The sequence below is a fragment of the Eurosta solidaginis genome, chromosome 2, assembly GCF_040869045.1.
Source record: "Eurosta solidaginis isolate ZX-2024a chromosome 2, ASM4086904v1, whole genome shotgun sequence".
In the NCBI taxonomy this organism is placed as follows: Eukaryota; Metazoa; Arthropoda; class Insecta; order Diptera; family Tephritidae; genus Eurosta; species Eurosta solidaginis.
The window spans coordinates 247,149,638-247,177,342 of NC_090320.1; the positions used below are offsets into that span (position 1 = coordinate 247,149,638).

Genomic DNA, 27,705 nt, shown 5'->3' on the forward strand with positions numbered 1-27,705 from the left:
GCCTGCTCGCTTTTAAAATACTCATTAGCACCTTTCGGTTGATACCCATATCATACGAACACATTCTAGAGTCAGCCCTGGTCCACCTTTGTGGCGATATCTCGAAAAGGCGTCCACCTATAGAACTAAGGCCTGCTCGCTTTTAAAATACTCATTAGCACCTTTCGTTTGATACCCATATCATACGAACACATTCTAGAGTCAGCCCTGGTCCACCTTTGTGGTGATATCTCGAAAAGGCGTCCACCTATAGAACTAAGGCCCACTCCCTTTTAAAATACTCATTAACACCTTTCATTTGATACCCATATCGTACAAACAAATTCTAGAGTCAGCCCTGGTCCACCTTTATGGCGATATATCTAAATGGCGTCCACCTATAGAACTATGGCCCACTCCCTCATAAAATACTCTTTAATACCTTTCATTTGTTACACATGTCATACAAACACATTCCAGGGTTACTCTCGGTTCATTTTCCTACATGGTTATTTTCCCTTATGTTGTCACCATAGCTCTCAACTGAGTATGTAATGTTCGGTTACACCTGAACTTAAACTTCCTTACTTGTTTTAAATTTTTTCCGTTTCGATTTCGTTCTTCAAAACTGTTTCTTTTTTAGTTGTTTAAAGTTATTTCAGTTTCTGCTTCATACCTCAAAATTGTTTCGGTTTCAAACTTCAACACTTGTCAATTTCATTTTTTTAATTTTTTCGGTTTTTTCCTTTAAATTATTTCAGTTTCGATTTCAAAATTTTTCGGTTTCGTTTTTTTTTTTAATTATTTCCGTTTCGATTTCGTTTTTCAAAACTGTTTCTTTTTTAGTTGTGTGCCTTGAAATTATTTTAGTTTCTGCTTCATACCTCAAAATTATTTCAGTTTCAAATTTCAACACTCGTCGATTTCGTATTTAAAATTATTTCAGTTTTGTCCTATTAAATTATTTGAGTTTCTATTTCGTTCTTCAACATTTTTCGGTTTCGTGTTTTAAATTATTTCTTTGAAATTATTTCAGTTTCTGCTTCATACCTGACATTTTTTTAGGTTTCACACTTCAACCATCGTCGATTTCATTTTTAAAATTATTTCGATTTTGTTTTTTTAAACCATTTGAGTTTCGATTTCGTTCTTTGACATTTTTTGGTTTCGTTCTTTTAAATTTTTTCGAATTATTCTCTGTGATTTCTGAACTTAAAATCAATTTCATTTTGGTTTCATGCTTCAAACTAATTCAGTTTATATTTGATTCTTCAAAATTGTTGTCAGATACTTAAAATTATTTCGTTTTCTATTTGGTTCTTCAAAATTGTTTCGGATTTTTTTTTTAATTATTTCAGTTTCGATTTGGTGTTAAACTATTTCAATTTCGATTTCGTTTTCTAAAATTATTTCAACTTCATTTTAACTCCAAAAGTTTTTCGTTTTTCCTGTTCCTCGAAAATATTTTGTTTTCGTTCGTTAAAGTTAAAGTTTCAATTTTAATCTTGTTCAGTAAAATTACTTCAATCTCGATTTTATTTCTTAATTTTCTTTCTATTTTTTTCATTCCTTAACATTCGTTCTTCAAAACTAATGCGGATTCGGCCTTTTAATATATGGAACATCAAATCAAAAAAACTATTTCGGCTTCGTTCTTCAAAGTTGCTTCGATTTTTGTTTCGTACTTCAAAATTATTTCAAACTTGATTTCGATTTTGGTTTCGTTCTTCAAAAGTACTTCGATTTCGTTCATTAAAATAATTTCGATTTCATTTTCGTTTTTCAAAAATCTTTAAATTTCAAATTCGTTTTTTAAAGCTATTTCAGTACTGAATTTTTCTTTGAATTTTTTCGATTTATTTCTTCAAAATTATTTCGTTTTCCTTTTTTAAAATTATTTCTAATCCGATTTTGTTTTTCAAAAGTAGTTATGACTCGTACTCCAAAATTATTTTAGATCCAAGCTCCAAATTTATTTCGGTTTCTGGTTCTTCCTCAAAATCATTTTGATTTCGTTCTTTACAATTTTGATGTCTTTCTTCGAAATTTTCTGATTTCAATTCTGTTTCTCGAGATCAAATCAGTTTCAACCTTTCGCCCTTTTGTGTTTCGTATTTCAAAACTCTTTCGGTTTGAGTTTCGTTCTTCAAAACTATTTTTGTTGCTGTTTCTTACTTTAAAATTATTTCGGTTTTGTAATGCGAAATAAGTTTTTACTGAGCAAGAGGTTAACTGTGGATAATTATAAGGCATAATTTTATTTTTCTTTTCCCTATTACGCGTTTTGATGCTTCTGCATCTTCTTCAGGTAGTCTGACTTTAGTTAACAATATTCCAGTTTCTGTTTCTTCGAAATTACTTCGCTTCTACCAAAATGTATATATGAAATATGTATGCATAAAACGTACGTACATATATCCAGTTACATTTCCCACACGCAAACTTTTTGACATTTTTACATTTGACTATAAATTTTCTAAACACACTAAGTATGTTCGCTTAATTTATTGACTGTTTATTTGCATTTAATTTATGACCACCACCTGTTAAAATAATTACACAAAACAAATTTATTGATACTTGCACAGTTAATTGTGATGTTATAAAAGTCATAGGCGCATACACAATCAGTGCATATTTTACATAATGAGGCTACTGATTGGGTCTATTAACCATTAGCCATTATAAAAGTGTGGTGTGATGCCACATAAAACATGAAATGAGAAAGAATTGATCACTATAGTTTCGTCAGATTTTACAGTACATTTGTTAAATATGAGAAATTTTTTCGTCTTCATTTAGCAATTAATACTGAGTATGAACGTATGCTAATGGAGCCATTATATAACGAATGTGCCATAACTTCGTATTTGACTTCCATAAGCATAAATTGAACCTAAAAGCGATAAATTTCGTACAAATACTGACGGTCACAACTTTCTTTATATGGCGGTAAAAGGCGTGAGTACCAACTACACGTAAAGTTCTATGTCGTACATCAAAAAATATCCAGTTTGTAAATTAACTTGAGCAAAGGAAAAAACCTTAGTTACCGGAAGCAAATAATTTCGGGCCTTTTGAGACGACGTTTGTTGGATTCTTACCGGTAACAACGGATAACAACAAATTATTGTCTTATTAATAAATAAATAAAACGCGGAATAACCTCCGAAGAGATTTTGGGCAGAGCTTCTCTTCCAATTGCGTCGAACGGCATCTGCACTACAGATGAATTTTCCCTGAGAAGCTTTTCAGGGCAGCAATATACTCGGAGTGTTTGCCAAATCACTGCCGAGGGGCGACCCCGCTTGGGAAAGCTTTCTTCTAATTGAAAAAACTTGTTCCTAAATTTTTTATTTTGCTTTTCCCGTGACGTGAACCCAAGATCTTCGGCGTGGTATGCGGAGCACGATACTACCACACCACGGCGGCCGACAAGTTAATGTCTTATTATCAATATCTTATTATCAACAGAGCATTTTTATCGTCAAGTTATCGCTTTGTTATCATCGAGTCATGACGTCTCATTGGTTCCTTATCAACTAATTATCGGCGGGTTACAAATATATCATCTATTTTATATTGAAGTCGTATCGGTACCTGTTTCATAAAAAACTAATAAATGGTTCTTAACAAATCGATAAATCGATGAAAGAAATGGTAACATGCCGTAAAGAAATCGATATCTTTTCGAAAACAAATTGCTTAAGGAGTACGTCTATAAACAATTGCTAAGATTCCGATTACAAATCGATAACTTATAACAACTTTATTGGTTTTTGATAAGATAACACGCCAATTACACATTGACAACTTTTCAATAACAGCTTAGTAATTTTTTGATAACAAAACTATTACTTTTATTTAAAAACTCCATAATTTTCCGATACTAAAGCGATAATTTTTAAATTTTCAATTTTTCAAATCAAAAAATTTGCGATTCATTTTATTTATGATTTAGATTCGCCATCAATATACAACTATGGCGCACTCCCTTTTAAAATACCCTTTAGTACCTTCCATGTGAAACCCCTGTCATACAAACACATTCCAGGGTTACCCTAGGTTCATTTTGCTAAATGGTGATTTTCCCTTATTTCGTCTCCAAATCGCTCAGCTGAGTATGTAATGTTCGGTTACGCCCGAACTTAGCCTTCCTTACTTGTTTGGCATAGATTTATCATCTACAGCTAGATGAATCTGACATTGAAAAAAATCACATTTGATTCCCAAGTTTTGTCATCATCATCAGCTTTACCGCTTAAGTGATTTTAGCCATTTCGTAGTTAATCACGCCAGCTATACTTGTTTTCGCGATAAAAGACGCCAATTGCTAGCGCCAAAGGTAGGTCCCCGCACCTGCTCTCTCAACTCCGTGGAATCCTCTCCCTTCCTCTGCTTTCAAATTGCGGCGCCAAATACTTTCTTGGCCGGAGCCTACAAAGCCTTTGGCCCTTTATTCACCCCTTCGGGTTATTGGGGCTTATACTACATCCAGTTCCTGGGTTATAAGCTAAGTTTGAGAGCTGCCACGTAAGAACGCTTTCCAATGAAAAATGAAAATAACACACTTAGGGTAAAAGCTCAAGCGTCGTGATACTTATTCAAAATTTTGGTTGCAAATATGTATGTATGTGTATCCTTTTTATCTTCAACTCATTCACCCAGACGTAAAAGGGGAGGGACCAAATATGTCAATGCTTACGTTAAATATTTATTTAACCATTTCGTGTAAAAAGGGAGAGGTGTTTGCTTTTGCAATGAACTTAGTTTACATACGAGTTTTAATTCCGTGATTGCAAAATTGTTTAATTTTGTGTTTTTGATGTACTACTCGCTAATTCGTAATTAACTTGATAAAATATGGTAAATAGTCGTTATAGTTAATTCTCAAGATTTAAGAAGATTAGGGCAATTTAAGATAATAACATTGAACGATAATTATGTTCTTGGTGCTAATGAATCTCTTTTCTATCACGATTCTGATAAGCAGAACTTGTTCAGCGACAAAAGACATTTCAATGCTGGGGTTGTGTCATTTCCTTTAATTTTTTAGTTAATTTAATTAAATAACTAATAATAACGTTTAGTTCATAATTTTTTAAATTTTTTTGCAATCTGTTCTTTTTTTTTCTTTTGCAGTACTGATCACTAACACCTACAATGTAAACCCTCAAATCAGCCATGTTACAAAGTCAAGTTTTGCATTGGATCAGATGCTTAGGTAATCGGGACTAAGCGATGCGGTGTATCAATGGTCTTACACAAATTATGTGATTATTGCTTACACTGCTCCATTCAATCATCAGCAGATATCGCATGATCACATACATACATAGATACAATAGCGCCCATGCATAAAAAACAAGAGATTATGGCACGCTGTAATGTAACGCAATCAGCTTAAGCTCTTACAAGTACAACTATATTTGTATATATGTCGGGCAAAAACTTTGCACATCCGCGGATTATTTTAATTTGCGCCAAACACAGACTGAACACCACATAATACAAGAACACAAAGTGTATACATACAGTAAAACTTCCCTCAGGCGGACACTTACTGAAAGTGAATTATTGTCAGAACAAATAAAATACTTATTTTGGTTTGTTGATTTTCCAACAGAGTGGATAAATGATGTATATTGGAACGACTTTCCAACGCTGATGATGTGGGTGATCGTCGCCTCGATCCCATACCCTTCATTGATGAGTAAAGAAATAAAAAATAAATACAAAACGCGATATACCTCCGAAGAGAACTTAAGCCGAGCTTATTTTCCAATTTTCGTCGTGCTACTTTTAACTTTTCCTACAAAATGGGCGGATGGACCTACATGTTGATGAGTAAAATCGTGGAGAAATGTAACTGCGCCCCCTGTACAGGAATCTGCTACTCTTACGAGTTAGTCAAATTTTTTTTTTAATGAAAAGGCTAAACGGCCTATCGTGTAGTACCAAGTATCTGAATTTAAGAAACGATTGCAAACTAGGCTGCAAAGCTTACAAAGAGGAGTATGGAAATCGATTTGTGGTAATAAATACGACCTCGAATCAAAGATGCTACCATGGATGCTGGAGACGGTGGTGCAACTTGTGCAACCCTTTTGCTTTATAGTGTAGCTGTAGAAAGAAATCCAATGGAGAACCAGTCTTCTCAACAAATATTTCTTGGAACTAAGGCGACAATATTAAAGTAGAATTCTCTCTCGACGAACAAAAATCAATTTGTGAGAGGTTCCTTTCCGCTGAAAGCAAGGTTCGTTATTGCAAAAAAAAAACTTGGTACAAATTAGTATCTTCACTTAATTGAGACGTCAGCTTTGCGAGGTTTCTTTGTAAAAATTTAAACAAGTAAGGAAGGCTAAGTTTGGGTGTAATCGAACATTACATACTCAGCTGAGAGATTTGGAGACAAAATTCTCTTTTTCATGGATACATACAAATGGTAGTACTAAAAAGTGGAGCAACTTGCTTTTGCTATTTTTCTTCAGCTATCAATTTGTTTTATTTGAATATTTTTTTTAAATATGAAATTTTGGTTAAATTTGAACGCATTTCCTTATCATTATCCGAAATTGTGGACAAAGCGTGAGGCTTTTTGGAACGATTTTCCTTCATCCTTTGTCAAATAAGGGAAAATCACCATGTAGAGAAATGAACCTAGGGTAACCCTGGAATGAGTGTGTATGACATTGGTATCAAATGAAAGGTATTAAAGAGTATTTTAAAAGGGAGTGGGCCTTAGTTCTATAGGTGTAAGCCTTTTTGTGATATCGCCATAAAGGGGTGACTCTAGAATTTCGTATTTGGTATAGAATTATGGCATTTTCTTCAGTTTTCGAAATTTTCGATATCGAAAAGTGGGCGTGGTCATAGTCGGATTTTGTTCATTTTAAATAGCGATCTGAGATGAGTGCGTACCAGATTTCATTACGATACCTCAAAATTTACTCATGCTATCGTGTTAACGGACAGACGGATGGACGGACGGACGGACGGACGGACATGGTTCAATCAAATTTTTTTTCGATACTGATGATTTAGATATATAGAAGTCTATATCTATCTCAATTAGTTTATGCCGTTACGGGGTACCGTTATGCGAACAAAATTAATATACTCTGTGAGCTCTGCTCTACACTTGAGCGCGTAACACCATGAACCAATAAACCGATCCGGCATTAAAAAATGAGAGAGCAAAAAATCATAGTTGGCTGGGAAATAAATTTTATCGTCACGCTTTTGACAACATGTTTCATTGCTGACGCAGTGTTCAGACTTTATTCCAACAGGATTATTTTGCTCCACTCTTACCTCCTACTACATTTTTTATCTCAAAGTTTTATGTGAGTCGAGTTGAAAACTAAATAGTATTACATTTCATACGTATGAAAAGCTGATTGTTTACAAGTGACAATTAGATGAAATGACGCGAATTCATTGTTCGTGTCTTAAGATATGTTTGTTCATATTTTACTCACAGTTTTTGTACTTTTTTCGTACGGAATGAGAATAGAAGGAATAAACTGTAAGCACAAAATGTGTCCTGACGCGATCTGAAATCCCGCCAAAATTCAACATACAGCACTTCTTGAAATTTTATATATATAATGAAGTACGTTGAGTCAGTGAGGTAAGCTAACCCTGTTTTGCGATAACAGTCGCCAGTTGGGAGCACCAAACGAGGTCAAAGCTTCCTCCAACTGTCTCTCCCAACTTAGTGAAGGTCTTCTCTTTCCTTTATTTACAAACTGCCGGAGCGTATTCGTTCATCCGTATAACATGACCGAGCTAGCGAGGCTTTCTGTTTTTACACGCTGCACTATCGTCATATCTGCGAAAAGCTCATATAGGCCATCATTATACCTACTTCGATACTTGCAGTCGACATCACGGATAGGACTATAAATCTTCCCGAGAACTTTTCGCTCGTATACTCCAAAAGCCATCTCATCATCTCTCGACACCTTCCATAATTCCGAGCCATATATCAGGACAGGTACGATGAGTGACTTGTAGAGCGAGAATTTCGTTCGTCGAGAGAGAACTTTACTTTTCAATTGCTTAAAGAAGCACTTGTTGGCAAGACTTATTCTCCGTTTGATTTCTAGGCCGCCATTGTTTTTGCTTTTAATGCTGCTTCCCAAATAGACGAAATTTTTCACAGTCTCGAATTTATATCCGTCAACAGTGACGTGGCTACAAAGGCCCCGATGACTGCAAGTACTTCGTCTTGTCCACATTTACTGCAAGACCCACTATCATTAAGAGATAAAATAATAGAAATAATGTTTTTTCGCGATCAATATCCGGGGAGATAGAGCCCACTTTTCTTCCACAATGTGGTGTGCTTATGGGAGCATTAATTAGTCATCCTACACGTTTTAGCCCGACTCCATGTGCATCTGATAAAGCAGATATCTTTTTTGCTGCGAAATATTTCATGGCAAAAACACAATCGAACGGATTGCTAAGCAACTAAATCAATTCAATTTCAAAAAGGAAGAAAAAATATACTCCGAACAATTACTTTTTACTCCGGCGTAGTCGTTTACTCAGGTAATAGTTTTAAATACTCCGGACTGGTAGCGAAATATGAGAGAAATGTAATAAGTCGAAAAACTTCAAAAGCGCAACGTCATCAAACTTTTTTTCAAATTCGATTACAAATACAACAATTCCGGAATGCTAGATCTTGGCTCATTTGTTTATGGCGTAACACAGCAGCCACAAATTAATTCCAGTTACTCTCAACATTCAAACAGGATGGCAAAATAATTCGGCGACTTTTGTTTTTGTCTTTTCGCTCACTAGATTTGCGGTGTCTGTTGTCGACAGAATAAAAAAGGGTGCGTAATTACGCAAAGAAGCTTGAATGAAAGTAAAATCGCTGAAATGCACACACACGCAAGCAAAAACGGAAATGCTCGCTTTGAGGATTTTTCACTTCTTTTAAAAAGTAGTTTTTGTACTCCTTTTTATTATAGGTGATGGATATTTTTAAGCGTTTTGATCTTAAGGGTGATTTAAAACAACAACAAAAATTTCACTTCGAAGCGTGACATGTATTTTCAGTCCACAAATAATGAAACGAAAATGTTACGCATCGGCAGCGGCACCCGTCTTTGCAGGTGACATGTATATGGGGTATTCCATCCCATTTCGACCAATTTTGAATCCGACCCCTTTAGAATTGGCTGAAAGTTTTTCTTCTTTTTCTAGCTTACGAAAGACGTTTTTCAGAATTTTTTCAAATTTTTTCATCCAACTCAAAAAAAGGTATGAATTTTTAAAAAAACACCGTTTTTGTTTTCAAAATGCTATAACTTTTTCAAAAATTGACCGTTGAGATCTTTTTTTTTTTAAATTTGTTTTTAAATGTACTTTTCGGAAAAAAAAACAAAAAAATGTTTAAAGTTTTTTTTTTAATTTTTCAGTTTTTCGAAATCTTTCGAATTTCGCAATTTTTTTTTTTTTTTTTTTTTCTCATAAAAAACTTCAATAAATTCTGCAATCATCCCCACTAATTCCGGAGTGGGCCGATTTTTTTTATATTTTTTTTTTTATTTAATTGAAAAAAAAAAAATTTCCAAAAATTAAATTTTTTATCAATTTTATTTATATAACAAAAAAATGTAAGAAAATGATTTTTAAGTATTCTTTTCTTTATATATTATGGTAATCTACGATTAAAATAACTAGGATTAATGACTGACACAGTAAACGAGTCAATTTAATATTAGATTACCATAATATATAAAGAAAAGAATACTTAAAAATCATTTTCATACATTTTTTGTTATATAAATAAAATTGATAAAAAAAAAATTTATTTTTGTAAATTTTTTTTTTTTCAATTAAATAAAAAAAAAAAATATAAAAAAATCGGCCCACTCCGGAATTAGTGGGGATGATCGCAGAATTCATTGAAGTTTTTTATGAGAAAAAAAAAAAAAAAATTGCGAAATTCGAAAGATTTCGAAAAACTGAAAAATTAAAAAAGAAATTTAAAAATGTTTTTGTATTTTTTTCGAAAAGTACATTTAAAAACAAATTTTTTTAAAAACAAAGATCCCAAACGGTCAATTTTCGAAAAAGTTATAGCATTTTGAAAACAAAAACGGTGTTTTTTTAAAAATTCATAACTTTTTTTGAGTTGGATGAAAAAATTTGAAAAAATTCTGAAAAACGTCTTTCGTAAGCTAAAAAAAGAAGAAAAACTTTCAGCCAATTCTAAAGGGATCGGGTTCAAAATTGGTCGAAATGGGATGGAATACCCCATATGTATGTTTGCGTGCAATTGGTTGTTGTTTTTTAATAAAAATAATGTGCTTATTTTAACCAACCTTAGTACTTCGAACAAATATTGACCTTCAAGGGTGTTCGGCTAGCCAGCCGCCCAATTGGTTGTTGATTGTTTGTAGCTTAACGCGCAACTACCTTTGCTCACAATTTGCTGGCGCATTAAATCACGTAAGGGCTATCTATGTTTGTTGCAATGCATCGTTGCGGAAATTTCAAAATTGTTGGCGCTGATGACAGACATTATAATGTTAGTTTAATAATAATTTGTTTAGCATGAAATATTTTTTAATTAAAATACAAGCAAAATCAGAATTATGAGACAAGACTAAGAAAAATTGCATTATTTTAATGTGAAAAGTGCATGTGCCAAAGCGCAAAAATAGCAAAATGCATTAGTGTGTGTTCATTTACATTTTTGTAATATGTGGTATAGAAACGTAGCTTTAAGTGCCAAACCCTTTGGCTGCTTTCGTGATGATAGTTTGATTTATTTTGATATCATAAATAATTTTATGAGCATATACACTAAGGTGGGCCAAAAAATTGTTTTATTTTTGTTAAAATGAAAATATTGTTCGGGACATTAAAATAATAGCCTTTTAATATGTCAGCCTTTTTTTTTCAATGTAGCAAGCCCTTCGCATCGTAGAGAGGTGGTGCGATACCAAAGGACTATCTATCAATCCTAACAAAACTGTCATAGTGCCTTTCACCCGGAGAAGGAAAGCATCCATCCCATAACCATCCCTTGGTGGAACTAAAATACAATTCTCAATGGTCACACTGGATAGAACCGTCACGTGGAATGCTCATTTGGATGTTATCCTAAATAAAGCCGCACCCCAGCGGTTTAGGGGATCAGAATATACCCGCGGTAGGTATGCCTGTCGTAACAGGCGACTAAAATACCAGATTCAAGGGGCTGTGTAGCGCAACCTTTCAGGTTGCCAGCGCAATATATAGCTTCTCCAAATCCAATTGGCAACCTCACCTATCCGCGGCGAATCCGGTTTCACTAACAGACGATGCTCTGGCGACCCCAAGCTCCTCATGGAACTTGGGGGAGGGAGGGAGGGAATGGCCTGAAGGTTTAATGTGACCACATAAATCGTTCCCGAGATGGTCGGGCTAGCACCTTAATGGTGCTATGGTACCGGAGCGTACCGGATTTGTATCCGGCAAAGGACCATCACATCGATAACACTCCCCAAAGCCTTCGGGGAGCAACCTTATCGCTACAACAACAAGAACAACAACAACAGCGTTCTTCGCCTGTACTCGACTCTATGGCAAAACATTGGAGATATCTCCAAAAATAGTTAACTGGACATTCAATACTGTTGTAAAGCCAAAGGCCACGCAAAGAACGGCAACAGCAAAACTAAGCAAACTGCATCGACTAGTTTGCATTGGCATAAGAGGTGTGATGAGAACGTTCCCTGAGGTGTGATGAGAACGTTCCCTGCTGATGCACATAGTGCTTTAGTGCGAATCCCTACCTTCTCTATTCTGATAGAGAAATAGGCAACACTAGACGCACTAAGACTTCAAGCTAGAAGCTAGGAAACGTGATAGGGCATATGAAAGTAATAAAAAAAATTGTGGACAGAACCTACTGAAAAACAGGGAATCCATATAATGACCCTGACTCAGAAGTCTGGTTAACGAATGGATCGAAATTCGATAACGGAAGAACGGAAGTTGGCATCTATGGGCCAAACTTCAAGAAATCGATACCAATGGGTTGCTACCCCACCATATTTCAGGCAGAAATCCATGCAATAAAGGTTTTCAGTAGAGAATGTCTACGGATAGGCTCATCCTCGAAGTGCATCTACATTATGTCGGAAAGCCAGGCGGCTCTGCATACCTTGCAATCCTACACAGTTACATCTAAGCTAGTGGATAACTGTATTGAAATCCTTAATGACCCGGAGCCAAAGTATGGGTTCCGGGACATCAGGGACATGAAGGTAATGAACATGCAGATTAACTAGCAAAGCAGGGTGCTACAGCAGAATTCTATCCAGAGCCCTTCTGTGGACTCAAAAGCACACACTAGGGAATCCATAAGTAATTGGGAAATAAAACAATTCAGACGTAACTGGATAGAATGCCTAAGGCAAACGCAGGCCACACTGTTCATACTTCCGGCAACGGAAGCAGTAGCCAAACTCATTAATCTAAGCAGGGAGGACCTATGAACTCTCACTGGGTACTATACGGGACACTGTGATCTACGATTTCACTGAAGTTAGTTAAATCTATCCGATACTCAAATTTGTCGTTTCTGTGAGCTGCAGGATGAAACGCCGGTTCACATTCTCTGCGAATGCGTCGCTCTGGCAAGGCTGAGACTTTCCCATGTAGGTGGTGTGACTTTTAACCCCACATGATATGGAGTAAACAGCCTTAATAGGTACTTAGATACATTAAAAGCCTCCAGATACAAAATTAGGCTGAAATGTCATGCACAATAGATCTACGCAAAAGTCGCAGTGCTTCCAGGTCTAATAATGATAATAATAATAATATTTCAATATTTAGAGTTGCCTTATCACGACTACAGTTTATCAATTTCAATCGTATATAGAACTTATAAGTTTTTATAAAAAGTTGACCAGATCTCCGACCCTTAGTACTCAAATCAATGGTTATACTTATTCTTATGGGAAATTTACCGGCCTAAGAACAAAGTCTGAAAAGATTTTTTATAAATTGCCTCGTTCATTAACTAGTCGAGGTGAAAGTTCAACCTCAAATTGTATATAATTTCCTATATGCTTTGTATGGAAAACCTAAATTTGCGATGAAGCACCTCTAAACATTAAAAAGATGAAGCACCTTTAACGACCAAACTAAAAAACCCTATGAAAAACCAGGACTTATGTTATAAAATATCTCCGCCCCCTTGGCAAATACTAGAAGTTTTTAGGACTTAAGCCACTTGCTGCTTCTACATCTGACCACTGAATCACTCCTAATAGCTGCAGTCTTAACCTAGCAAGCCCAAGGCAAGAGCACAAAACATGCTCGATCGTTTCCTCCTCCAAGCTGCACTTCCGCTATCACTGACCAAGCCTAATTTAAGTACATGTGACGCCAGAAGGCAGTGCCCAGTCCGAATGCCCGTCACGACTCAACAGTCCTCTCTTTTTAATGATAGAAACAACTTTGTTAGGACAATTGACTTAATGCTATTTCTTAATTTGACTCTTCAGAATTGTATACGATTTTTTACTAGGATGGGACCAAAATCCGGAAAAAAGCGCCGTATCCAAAAAAGAATGTATAGCGAAAACAATAAATCATGACTGTAATTGAACTTTTGGCCACTTGAAAAAAAAAAAGATTTGACATTATGGCCATTTTATAAAAGCATTATAATCTTAATGTCAATATCGTAGACATTGTAACCATTTCATATTTGGCGTTGTGGCTATTTTTTATGGTCAAAGCTTCAATTGACTTTGTGGCCATTTGAAATGGTCGTAAAGTTAACTGACGTTATGGCCAATGGCCTTATGTCACCCATTCGGTTAATCTAATCGACTAGATCTTTACGATACGAATTGACCCGCACAATTTTTATAGAATTCGAAATAGTTTTTGACAGCGCGAAAAGGAGTTGTTTGTATGCTGCTATGTCTGAATTTAAATTAGATCCTGAACTAATAAGGCTTTGCTAAATAACGCGAGACTATCAGCTCCGTATGGATTGAGAATAATCTCTCCACGCCAGAAGGTTAAATGTGATCATATTAAATCTATTATGATGAAATGAAAATTTTTATTTTTTAAAAATCTTTTTAATATTTTTTATTTTATTATATTGTGACGAATATTAGCATCACTAATTCATTCACATCACTAATCTGATATTAACTAAATAAAGGCACAAAAACAATAAAGTAAGCTGCCACTATTGTGTACATCAAATCAATCATCATTTACTCACATACATGCAAGGCAGCAGAGAGATACTCACAAACGCATGTCGTCATCAGCAGAAGTAGTACTCACATATACACACGCATATGGATACAAACTACAAATATACATGTACATATATGGATGGTACCCAAGCATGAATTTCGAGAAGTTACTAGACCTAAGGAGAAACGGGCTGACGAGACCACAGAGAGTATAAAAGCAGCACAAGCTGAGTAGTCAGTAATCAGTTTGATTTGAGCACGCTATTGGTTGCGAACTATAAGTGTTATTGTGAAGTACTTTCAAAGTAGTCTAATAAAGACCATTTTGCATTATTGAATAGGGGAGTTATTTGTTCAACAATTTAGCGATACGAATGTTAGTAGAAGGTGTAAAATAAGCGGAGTTTCCCTAAATTCGTTACAATATGTAATGTAATATTAGTTATCAAAGTAATCAAAATTTTTTTTTCTTTGATATAACAATTCAAAAATAACTTATATCTATATTTTTCTAATCTAACAACGTTTAAATAAGTAAAGTAGAATTATAAACCCTCCAAATCGTTCCCGAGATGCTCGGGCACGTACCTTATTGGCGCTTGTTACCGCAACGTGCCGAATCTTTATCTGGCAAAGAACCATCAACATCGATAACACACCTTCAAAACCTTCGAGGAGTGTCTTTATCGCTACAACAACATCAACAACAACATTTCATACAAGGCCTAAATGAAATTAAATATTGAATACTCAATGCCTTGGTTTCATCAATGTACATAGGCAAGTGCAAACTATTTTGAAGAAACGTTTTCGATTCGACCTCAAGGCCAGAACAATAATTTTTTTCTAATGATAATTATTAATTGTTTTTGTTTTTATCGGCCTATTGATAATTGATTCAATTTTTCAAATTTAGAAAAATTAAAAAATAACAATAATTATCATTAGAAAAAGATTATTGTTCTGGCCTTGAGCTCGATTCGAACCTTGAATAATGATAGTTATTGTTATTTTTTTAATTTTTCTAAATTTGCTAAGCCTTCGTCATAAGTACGCTTTAGTCATGCTGCGCTAACCATTTAGCTATACAGCGGTGGTTTGTTTGACTGGCAAATTTGCCACTTCTATTCCTTTTTACCAACTATATTTATTCAGTGTTGCGCCATCTGGTGCAAATCACTGATAATGCGCAGCTATGGCAGGTTGTGTGAAAAATTTTCTACTTACTATTCCAAAAACAAAATACAATTTTTCAAATTTAGCAAAATTAAAAAAATAACAATTATTATCATTAGACAAAATTATTGTTCTGGCCATGAGCTCGAATCGAACCTTGAATCATTTATCAATAGGCCGATAAAAACAAAAACAATCGTTTTCGAAAATTTGATATTTTCACACAAAAATGGCTAAAGAAATGTATTAATTTAAATACAAGAGAATTCGTTTCTGTTGGAACTTCTATGCCATAATGTTAATAGAGCTATGAGTGAAGATGCGTCTGCCTCAACGTGAACACTACACACTCCCCTCATAATTAGCAAGGCTCTAACATGAACGCAACCTTGAATTTTTTATTTTATTTTTGTTTCTGTTTTTTTTAGCGTTATTGGGTTGAAATGCTTTGTGGAGTTACATTCCCATCAAATGGACCCTTTTTATGATATGTGCCCTTCAGAGACGAGTCGACCTTATATTGCCAACTGGCTTCCAAAATACAGCAGTAGTGTAAAATATTATGCTCTTGAACTTTACTAAAACTGTACTAAAAACGTCATACTGCAGCTATGCACTATTTTAATTGTATACTATAATGTAGTACTATTTTTTGTTTACACATATATCTATAAGTAGCCGGAAAACAACAATGCAGCTATATGTGTAAATGTATGTACTTCACTGCGGCAGCAACACATGTGTTTGTGGTTACTTGTTTAGTATACGCTGACATCCGGTATCTTTATAAATACGTCTGTATGTATGTATTAACTTGTACTTTCAGCGGAAATGGGCCGTGCCAACGGCTGCGGAAAGTGTTGTTGTTAATGCCGCTTGTTGAGGAAATCGTACGCGTGGCTACTCCGGTTTACCGCAGCAATGCGGCAACGGCATGATGACAACAAATTTTTTTTGGCAATGAAATGGTTTTGCGATATTGGCTCGCCACATGCATATTTTTTTAAATTATTATTATTTTTTTTTTTTTTTTTTTGTTATTTATATGAGTGTGGCGGTTTTTGGACGAGGTATCATTTTTAAAATATTTATATATTTTAAAAGCTTTGAGAAATAATGTATAAAAATTATAAAACTTGGAAATTTTCATCTTTAGTATTGCACCTATAAGCGCTACCTAAGGCTGGATTTCCAGTATAGTTAGTTCACTGTAATTAATGTTACTCATACGCCCTGGCCTTGAAAACAATAGGCCTATGTATTCAAACTCCGAAATACCCCACCAACATCGTAAACTTGTTTGAGATTTCCTTTTTGGTAATATTTAAGATTTTTAAGAGTTTCTTTATATAAATAACATAATACTTATACACATGACTATATACAAATCAAACATGCCTATGTCGCTGAAATAGCTTCGCCAAATGCGATTTGTATAGTAAGGGCATTAAGGTGGCCCTTATAAATCACATTAACCATTTTTTTTCAGTGCCACCCTTTTTGACAAATATACCTAGCACTTTGGTCCCGATAAGGGTGGTAAAGATTGTTTAATAATAATAATAAACAAATATTTTTAATTTTTGCGTCTCTATAAAGTAATCTTAACTTTGTCCCTTGTTTTATCTACGATAAGGTCCAAAACTAGAATATAATATTTTTTGACCTGGGTATTACTCTCTAAAAGGATGAGAGTGGAAAAATTTATTTATTTGATTTATAACCACCACCCTAATGTACATATCTTTTCAGTTTTAAGGAAGGAACATACTATTTACTGATACATTGTGTGTTAATTGGAAAAAATAAAAGGCACCTAAACTCAGCATCAGCATACCGACTCCCAATACTACGAGTTGCAGCGTTCGTACACGCTAGAGAACTATCAATCAGATATAACTGCTTTAAGCCCGGAAAATTCTTCTTCTACATTCAAAGCTCTAAAATGTATCATGCTCAAAGCGACACTCAAAATCTTAGAGAGCCGGCGGACTATAAAACTGACCTGCGGGACAGCAGACGGGTCAATTATCGTTCCTGGTTTATGGATCTTTAGCTCCAATGAAACTAACAAAGCACACGAGACGCTCATTCAGGTCATGGTATGCACCAAAAATGGCTAGACTCTAACAGGCGCCAGCTGCCAGCAAAGAAGCGTTGGTTATACTCCTGACTAGAAGTTGGTATCGAAGACATTGCTAGAAATTTAACCTTAAAAGAAGATATGAGTTAGACCCTTCACTAGTATACCACGCCAAAACTGGCCATCCCAGCGTTTTAGGCATTGTTGGATATCGTGTCTTTTTTCTCATTTATTTCTGGAACAGCGAGGTGGACGTCGGAAATTCTGAAAAGCCTGAAATCACGGTAAGGAGCATGGCATCTTAGATGCCATTGCGAAGCATTTTCATAGGAAACATCAGAAAGATAACCCACGCTACCATATGGCTCTGATCTGAGTGCAAACACACTTGGTACAAACAACCTTGGCAAACTCCTAAGGCCTATGCAGCAAACAGAAGCTTTGAGATTAGCACTAGCACTATTTCAGGACCAGCTGACAGCAAAACTAATAACGTTAAAGCATGAAGCACTAGGGTACTCCTATATGTTGCAAAAATTCTCTCGGGATACGTATGTACGTTTAAGAAAATCTCTTTTTGCCCACCTAAACTGGCCAGATGCATAAGTCCCATTGCATTTTTTATGGCTACTTTGTTAACAGTGACATCTTCCCAAGCTTCCGACCCATCTGAGAGGTATTTTTTCGAAGGAATTCGCCACTTATGATTACTGATTTTGTTGATTAGTCAGCAGGCAGGATATATTCCACCTGGATCCGAAGCTTTTGACATGGAACAAGTATTCGCTGCCCATTCGATCTTTGTATCAGTCATCAATTCTTTCCCTACTCATTTCGTGGCCGGACTGTGTACCAGTGCTACCGCATTAATCCCTGATGGACAATAAGAGACTGTGTATTAGTATGTGAAAAATTGCATTGTACTCCCTTATTAGTCTCTGAATCCCTGCACTGGACTTTTTTCAACCTTAAAGTCTTTTGCACATCACAGAAGATTTCCAATCGGAATGCTTTGCTGATTCTTCGTTTGTATAATCTCAGTTAATAATTCTTTTTTCCGAACTGTCCTCACAATCTATAAATTTTGCTTACTCAAAAATATAACTCACCTGCTTTAGAAGAATCCCCAGCTCTTTACTGCACTTTGAGGGACTTTTTTGGCCTAGGTCTCTTCAGGCATATCCAAATATGCATTTGAAGAGCTCACAAAAAAATATCCGTAAGGTTTGTGCTCATTACCGAAATTCCAGCGGCTTTCTTCCAATAAAGTATAGTTCAACTTCACGCAAACATGAACATAAGGCAACCAGTGAAAGTCCAAGTACTTGTTGGGCCAGGTCATATAATCTAATGTATAAAAACGATCCGACCCAGAATGTATTCGTTTCGACACCCACTTTATGATGCAAGTTAAAAGGAAGACATCCACTGAGTTAGAGCATATTGTTGTCTCTCTTGGGGCTTCCAATTATCGCCAGCTATCATAAAGGAAGAAAAGCTGAGGCAACTGCCAAAATCACTTGGGTCGAGTTAAAAATATTGATTTTATTTGGAATAGTTTTACTTGTTTTGTAAAGAAATGCCAAATCTCTTTGAGGAAGGTGCGAAATATACCGAAACGCGTAGAAAGATAAAGTAAAATATAGCTGATTCATTTTACGTTGTTTATTTTCCGACCGGGTAGATATTTGTTGAAGATGGCAGTATATGTACATAAATCGAAAATATAATTGTTGCTTAAGCCACTAAGATCCAAAACAAGATAAGAATAATACCCCTAAAAATAACTTAAAAACAAAAAAACGGAATTTTTTATTCAATTTTCCATAAATGTATTAAATAATTATATTGTACAAAAGCTTTTTTATGTATGTTTGTTTAATGGTGTGTTCAGTTTATACTTATATTTAAGAATTCATGAGCTTATTAGAGTTAGTGTAGAAATGAGAAAACCTGAATTAAACATGAAAACAAATACCAGCAGGATGGCCTACTGGTTAAAGGCTACTGCAGTTTCACCATGTTATTCACGGTTCGAATCCCGGTGAAACCTTTGATAACATTACAAAATTGCCTGATAATGATTACGTTGGCGGTTTTCGAAATGGTCCATCGCAATATGCCAGTAAATGTTTCTTTCTTTTCAGTTTCTCTTAGAAAAAACATAATAATTGAAATTCAATTATTATAAGCCGGTGTTAAGCTCATGAATTCTTAAATATAAGTAAAAACTTTTTTTGTTTAACTTAAAATTACCTGATATTTACTTAAGTAGAAACAGCTTGCTCATTTAATTCACATTAATTGATGGCAAGATTTGTATAATAGCTTTACAATCAATTAAAACCCAAAACTTTTTATAAAATTTCTGATTAATTTTATTAATTTACTATTCGCCCACTTTTTCAACAATTCAAAATATCTAATAGACTTTAAAATATAGTACGCTTTTCATCGAACTTTTTGAATTCGGTTCACCTAGTTTTTCATTTCAAAAACATTAATTTTATTCTAAGTTTACAAACACTTTACCTTTCCCCAATCACCACCTTTTTTACTTTCGCATTCACTTAGCTAACCTTTTATGTTTTCCCAATTTTGAATTTTTTTTTTATTAATATTTTTTTTTTTATTTGACTGAAATAGCATTTGTCACTTTTTCATCCAGTTCATGTCTCATAAACACACTGGGACATTTGTTAACATACACATACCCATCTTGTCGCGCGCGTATATCTATTTAATGGGTCCCGATAAACACTTCACGCAAAAAATGTATGAATTTTACCGTACATCATAAAATTTTCAAAAAAATCACCGCCGTCCTCGGTCTTTTTCACACATCCGCAACGCCACAACTTTCACAACGAACTGTTTGTTGGCTATCAAGCGCTTCATAGAATTGCCAACAAAATTGTGCACTAAGCTTTTCGTTCGTGTTACACTTACCCACTTTCGATGAAGTTTCGTACAACCACATTACAGTTATTCACAACATGTTCGTTGTTGGTGTTTATTGTGCGGCGACACCACATGTGCTTTGCTCTACCCTCACTCACCCACTTTGCAATTTTGCATATGTTGCAGTTACTCACTTTTTCGATGGACTGCGTATAGGTAGTTTGTAATGTTTGTGGTTCGAACTACATCCAGCATGTATGAACCAGTCCACTTGTATGAACGAGCGAGCATTGCTCCCACGCTGTACTACGAGTTTTCTCATCCCCGCACAGCCAATATCGAACACTCATCGCTTGTAGTGATTTTCGTATATTTTCATTGTCGTAGATTTTCATTCATTAGAATTTTGTACGACACGGGGTTGTGGGGAGGTTTGAATGCGACAGCAATCGAACGTATGGGCGTATTGGGCAGAATAAATGACTGAGTCTGTTTGGAATGTGTTTGTGCATAGTATTTTTTTATGGATTCACAAATATGCCTATGAGCTTGTTGTTGGCGGTTACGGTCGCTTTGCTAATTATCGAGAATTTTTTTTTTTTTTATTAGTTTATGTTTATTGTTTTTTAATGAATTTAGTAATGCCAATTCATTAGTTTCTTTTATTAGTAATAAAGCCAATAAAAAATAATTTTTGAACCAAAAAGAATTATACACCGCCGCGAGTACGACATTAAATGATAAGAGGTGGTAGATGATCCGCGTCTGACAATCGAGCTAGATAGTTAGTACCTGAAGGTGCTGATGCCCGGTCGCACCGAATTTATATCCGGCAAGACACTGGAACTTTCGTATTACCCAAAAAAACTAACGGAAAGTGTTCGTACCATTAATGCAACTGCAAGATTTGTGAAGAATTATTGAAGAAGTAGTAATCGCCTAAGCCCTATACACGGGACTCAAGCGCTTATTGCTCATTAACACAGATTTAACTCTTAAGGATAGACCTTAACGGTAACTGCGTGTTAGGCATTTGATCGTTCTCTTCAAATTTAATTATCTAAGACACACTTCCCAAGCTATGTTTAAGCCTCAAACGAATACATTCCCCTGACAGTGCATCTCATTACGTTTTTTTTTGTCGAGGTGACCATATCGGCGCACATATTTTTTTAATGTTTGTTCTGATTGCTTGTGCCTTTCTTGAGCCATTTCCCAAGGCTCGTTCACCAAGTGACTTTAGAATTTTGTTGTGGCTTATCGTATTTTGCCTGTCATATTTCCAAATAAATCTGGAATAGCTGAATTGGTTGAAAACTTCCGATGGTGAGGTGCCACATGGATTTCTTTGTTTTTTTTTTTTTCGTTTAGGAAGTAACTTATCCAAGTCATCAATTCCGATGTACTGGTGACCATAAACTCGCTTCTGAAATATAATAATCCTACGATAAGACTTGGCAAGTCCTTTGTATTAGCAGTTTCGGCCTGTTGTTGTAGCGATAAAGAGATTCCTCGAAGGTTTTGTGGAGTGTTATTGATGTTAATGGTATTTTGGCGGATATAGATCCGGTATGCTCTGGCAACAAGCACTAGCCCGACCATCACGGGAACTATTTAATGTAAACACGTTGAACTTTCGAGGTCATACCGTCCCTACCCTCCATTTCCATGAGGAACTTGGGACCGCCAGAGCTTCGCCTGCTAAATGTGTGTACAATGCAATCACATTTTTCACAGAATTCCCCTAGGCTAGGTGAGGTTGAATTTTACGCTGGCATTTTTGATTCTTGGGACTAATTTTTTAGGGAGAATTTAAGCTGCTCTTAAAGCTGATCGATATTATCTAGTAGTTTGCATAAAATTTGACTTTTTCATCTCAGTGAAAGCGGTCCATGTGGCACGGTTGAACTCGAGGTCCAGGAGGTCTTTAGAACAAAATTAAGGGCAGAGATAAATTATTACAAATCAAATACATTTCGCGCCTTGTGTAAGCTTTGGTGATTTGGCGGGCGAATATTTTTTTTGCTATTATATTATTTAAGTGGACTGTGTGTTATTTTAGAGAGGGAGGTTGCTATGCACCTGTTACACCTTGTATTTATTCATTGGGGGCGAGCACTGGGGGCTCCAAGGTATTGGCTGCGGGTTGAGCCACCTTGTTTTGCTTTGAAAACCCCCGCTTTGGGATAAAAAACTTAAACTATGTCTTTAGAATATTTCACTAACCAGTTGAGAATTACAAGCACACTCAATGGCTAATGAAACAAACGAACGAAAAATGTTCATAGTTTAAGTCACTTAAACACGCCTATTTCTCAGAATGAAATCGAAAAATGTTAGGAACCTTACTACCTCTAAGGAAGGTTCATTATAGGGCTTTAAGCCGACTTGTTGCCTATTGAGTGAAAAATTGGCCTGATCGCGTGTAAGAGGCAGTTTTTAAACTTGAGGTGCTTTAAAATAGCCCAAATATTATGCTTAAAATAATTATGACGCAGTCTCCAAATGATCTCTAAAACTTTTCGAGAGAATCCCAAATCATCCTGAAATTATATAGAAATAGTTTCAAAATGGTACCGTAAACAATCATTAACCAAACAAAATCTTGAAACCGTTCCGAAATAGACTCAAATATAAGCATGAAACTATCCGGAAATATATTTGAAAAAGGCTTGAAATGTTCTTGGAAAAAATTCCCAAACTGTTCAGAAATAATCGCCAAACAATTCCGAAACCACTCCGATGACAATCCTGAATCAGTCCCATACTACTTTCGAAATGACGCCGACCACAAATCTGAAACGGTTTCGAAAAGGTCCCGAAATAAACCCGAAACTACCCGGAAATATCTTCCAAATGGTCCCGAAATGCTCTCCTATATATGTCGAAACTTATTCAGAAATAGTTCCTAAGCGATCCCGAAACCACTTTGATGGCAATCCTGAAATGATCCCGAAATTACTGTATGGTCCCGTACTTAATCAATCATTTCTCCTTTCAATACCACTGCAGTTCTACTCACTAGAGCATGAGCTATTTGCATTATCAGACGATAACTAAAATAGGCGGGGCATTGCCTTATAGATTTGAAACTCGGAAACGGCTTAACCTACAGATATAAAGTTTTGTCATGAGATAATGCATAACACACCAAGACTTCTTGTATAGATGCTGCCACTAAGGATGTCTTTACAAAGCTGTCGCATATTTGAATTTAATAAAAAATGTATTAAATGAGTAAATAAGTGCGATACTTATATACATATATATCCATAAAGTTGGGGTCAAGAAACAAAAGGGAAATAAAACAGAACTTACCGTTTTTTTTCGTGGTCCCCATTCATACAATAATCGACCGAATCTAACCGTTTAACTGGCCGGCGAAAAAAAGACCTCACATAGACAGAATGTGTTCATAGTGTTAGCAGAATTTGTTTGACGACCAAACGAAAGAGCCTCAATCAGGTACCAGGACTTATGTTATAACTATAATAACTTCGTCCTCCTGGCAAATACTAGTAGTTTTCTAGAATCTAGCTTAATTGCTGCCTCGAGGTCTGGCAACTTTGCCGCCCCTAATAACTGGAGCCTTGACCTGACGAGTGCAGGACACGAACATAAAACGTGCCCAATCGTTTCTTCCTGCAGCTTGCGTTTCCTCATAATTGAGAAATCTTATTTCTAAAATTTTGATGTTGCTTTGCCCGGAGTGTGAACCCAGGGCATACGGTGTGGTAGGCGGAGCACGCTACCATCACACCACGGTGGCCGCCGAATTTTTCGAATTTAGCCTCCAAAAAATAGATATCGGCTCTATATTTCGAATATTTTTTTTTTGTTAACGCGTTCAGCAAATTAGAAAAGTAAAAATGTGGTCGTGGTCTGCCTTTTTCTTTTATTTGAATGGCTGAATTATTTTTTTGAAAAATTACAGTACGAGCAATTCCAGTTCAGAGTATGTGCAAACATGAAAGTAGTAGCCACTATCATGGGACTATCTGACTTTTCACCTCGTATAACAGCTGTTATACTAAATTTCTCAAAAAAAGAATTCAATCCTTCAAATAAGGGAAAAGAACGGACCACGACCACATTTTTACTTTTTTAATTTGCTGAGCGCGTTACCAAAAAAATAAAATTTCGAAATGTAGTATTTCGAACTTCGAAAGTCGATATCTATTTTTTGAAGGCTAACTTCGAAAAACGGAGATAGTACTTTGTCTACCTAAACCTCAATCTCTACAAAAAAGTCGGTTTGGTCCAGAGCTGGTGAACTTCGATTAGAATTAGAAATCATTACGATTAGAAAAATTAAATAATCTAATCATTAGTGTTTTTTTTTGATCCTTTAATATTTTAGATTACTAATTGATTAGACTATAACTAATCAAAAATCGAATGGCGGTTAGCGACGATTAGCATATCTAATCAAAACTAATCAAAAAAAAAATTCGATTAGATTTCTCGATTAGTTTTGATTAAATTTGATTAGATCCACTATTTTGAAATATTTTTGTTGTTTTTTTTTCTTTTAATTCATAAAGAAACAAACTTAAAGGAACTTTTATTCAAAATTTCACTGTAAACATAAATCTTATTAAACAAGTAAGGACGGGATTGTCTTCGGTTCATAGCCCTGGTCATTTCGGTACACTTATTGGCGGGTCTATCTCCACTTTTTCTCATACTAGTTGTAGTATAAAAATTAAAGTCACGTTCTAAAAAAAAAACACGAGATTATCGACGCTTTAAATGTATGCTGATTTATATTACATATGTATCACAAAAAGTTTATATTAGACTTCATTACTACCAACTTTTCAAAAGAAATTCAGACAATGAATTCCGTCTTGCGATATTGACTATTCCAGCAAATGATCTAATCAAATCTAATCAAAACTAATCGAGAAATCTAATCGAATTTTTTTTGATTAGGTTTGATTAGAATTGATTAGATATGCTAATCGTCACTAATCGCGATTAGATTTTTGATTAGTTCTAATCTAATCAATAATTAATCGATTAGCATAGCCAACTAATCCTAATTAATCAATTATTCTGCAAAATAACAGTTTCTAATCCGATTACTAATCATTAGGATTACTAATCATTATTCCCCAGCTATGGTTTGGTCCAATACCCAGAAAAAAAGTTGATTTTGTCGCATAGTGTTATAAACATAAATAAGTTTTTTAACTAATCCGAAAAATAGTTCTTTTGCCTAGTTTGTAGTATGCGTCAACAAGTTCTGCTGTCATCGTTCAAATGCTTCTAACAAATCTTTACAACACATATATTTGTTTAAGGTATTTGTGCTTATGATTTATATTTTTGCATACTTAATATTTAGTTGTTGTATCACAGAGTACAAATGTTTATGTCACTTTAATTTATGATCTTTTGCGGCTGCTGATGTTCAGAATATTGTGCTTTATGTAGGTACTTTTGTTGTTTTGTATTTTAATTTTCTTTATTTTGGTTGCTTTCTTCGTTATATTGCCATTTGTTTTGTATTTTGAGCATCATTATTGTTGTTGTTGTTGTTGTTGTACGATGGCATTGTGTCGCTGCATTTTGTTATTGTCAAGCGTGACAATAATTTTTAAGTTTTTTTTTTTTTTGTTCAAGATTATCTCACCTTGAAAAAGTGTCGTAATTTTATGAAGATTAAATGTTCCCATAATGCAACCGAGCAAAAAAGTGTTTTCAATGAGGTAGCGAATAAAACAGAATTCATCCACTTTACACCGATTAATATAATTATTAAAGTTGATGAACTATAAATGTATTCACTCAGACATGAAATTTAAAAACTTGTTTGAAAATTTTTATTTTATCAAGAAACACATGCAAATCTGTTAAAATACGCTGAATTTAGGTGGACTTGCGGCATTGAGACGCAATGAACTGCAAAACGGGAAATATTATAGATGAACGAATTGAGGAAAGCAAGCTGATTTGTACCAGTTTTCGGATACTACTCATTGCCTGATATAATGCAGCATTCTTTCCCTTTCATCGAAACCAAAATAAGCCGCGGTGAAACTCTCCATGCCCTGCTAGCGGTTTTTTTTTTTTTTTTTTTTTTGCTCAGTAGAAAAGTCTTTCATCTATCTCCCTTAGGACGACACATTTATTCTATTATTGACCTGCTAGTTCAACCTGGCTGGTGACAGTTCTCGTGAATCTTCTAAGGACTTCGTAGACTTTCTTTGTTTGTCCTAAAAACGTTGCAGAGCCTGATTGATATACACACTCGGAACAGAGTTTCTCGAGGCAGCTTTTCATTCAATACTAACGCAAATTCAGAGTCTATACAGTACAAAGTATTTTCTCTGGATGTGTTTCTAGACCTGAAAAGGCCGTCTAACAACGTCCTACTTGGCGCTATCAACAAGTTTGTCTTTATTGACTTGCCAGTTTAACCTTAGCCTTAGGCGGAAGCCAAATTGTGTGGACTATTCGTTTTATTAAGAGCTAAAACATTCCGGGTGGCAAATGGCATTATTTCTCTACAATGCCGCAGTTCAGTGGAGTTTTTTTCGCTGGCTAGTATGAGCTCTCTTATATCTTCCAAAGAGTTCGAAGTCTTTCTTTGTTTGTCCAAAAAAATTGCAGAGGCTCTTTGATATATACATTCGTGACAATACTCCTCGAGGTGAACTAAAACGGCTCTTCATTTGATTCTAAAGCAAATAAAGAGTCTTAAGAGCACCGAATAACATTATTTCTCTGCGATGCCAAAGTTCTGTGAAATTTTTTCCGCTGGCTGGTAAAACCTCTTATGTATCCCCTAAGGGCTTCGTAGTATTTCTTTGTTTGTCCTAAACAAGTTGAATTCCTCTCTAGGCACCGCAAGGCCGTCTTATAACGTGCTACATTGGGCTATCGAAATAGCCTTGATGGCTTCGAATTCGAACGGGATCTGGTAACTTAATATTGAATATATGGCTGGGTATGCCTTAGTTGTCTTCTATTGCTGTACGAGGACCATCGGCAATAGCTGGGCCCTCCAATAATCTTCTAGCGGGTGCTGGTCTAGCGGTATGCACTACACACAATTAAATGTTGCAATTGTAGGCGTATGTATATTGGGAGCCTCGGGTGTCGAACAGGCTTCATAACTTCGGGCAGATCATCATTCTTATCAAGACCTTTTTCCAGCTAAGACGGAAACCTTCCAGACAATAAGTCCGTTAAGAGAGAACAGAAACGAGGGACTAATTTGTGTAGTGGCTGATGGATTCATCGAAGATTAGCACCGATTGATTTCATGTAATCCATCAGTTCAAGCAGCATAGTCTTCCTGGACACCAGTAGTTT

At 35.4% G+C, this 27,705-nt stretch overlaps 1 protein-coding gene across 7 annotated transcripts in view; it reads right to left on the reverse strand.

Moving 5' to 3' along the window:
- The window catches only part of LOC137240791 (calmodulin-lysine N-methyltransferase), a 244,633-nt gene extending 224,301 nt beyond the window's left edge, over window positions 1-20,332 (reverse strand). For 2 of the 7 annotated variants that reach the window (XM_067767537.1, XM_067767534.1), the window contains exon 1: window positions 20,014-20,332. The gene's annotated coding sequence lies outside the window, so the exon portion shown is untranslated. Of the gene's footprint in view, window positions 1-655; window positions 1,723-19,737 lie in introns of those variants that run through there. The other 5 variants (XM_067767540.1, XM_067767536.1, XM_067767535.1 and 2 more) reach the window with 3 other exon arrangements.
- Window positions 20,333-27,705: the final 7,373 nt, after the last annotated feature.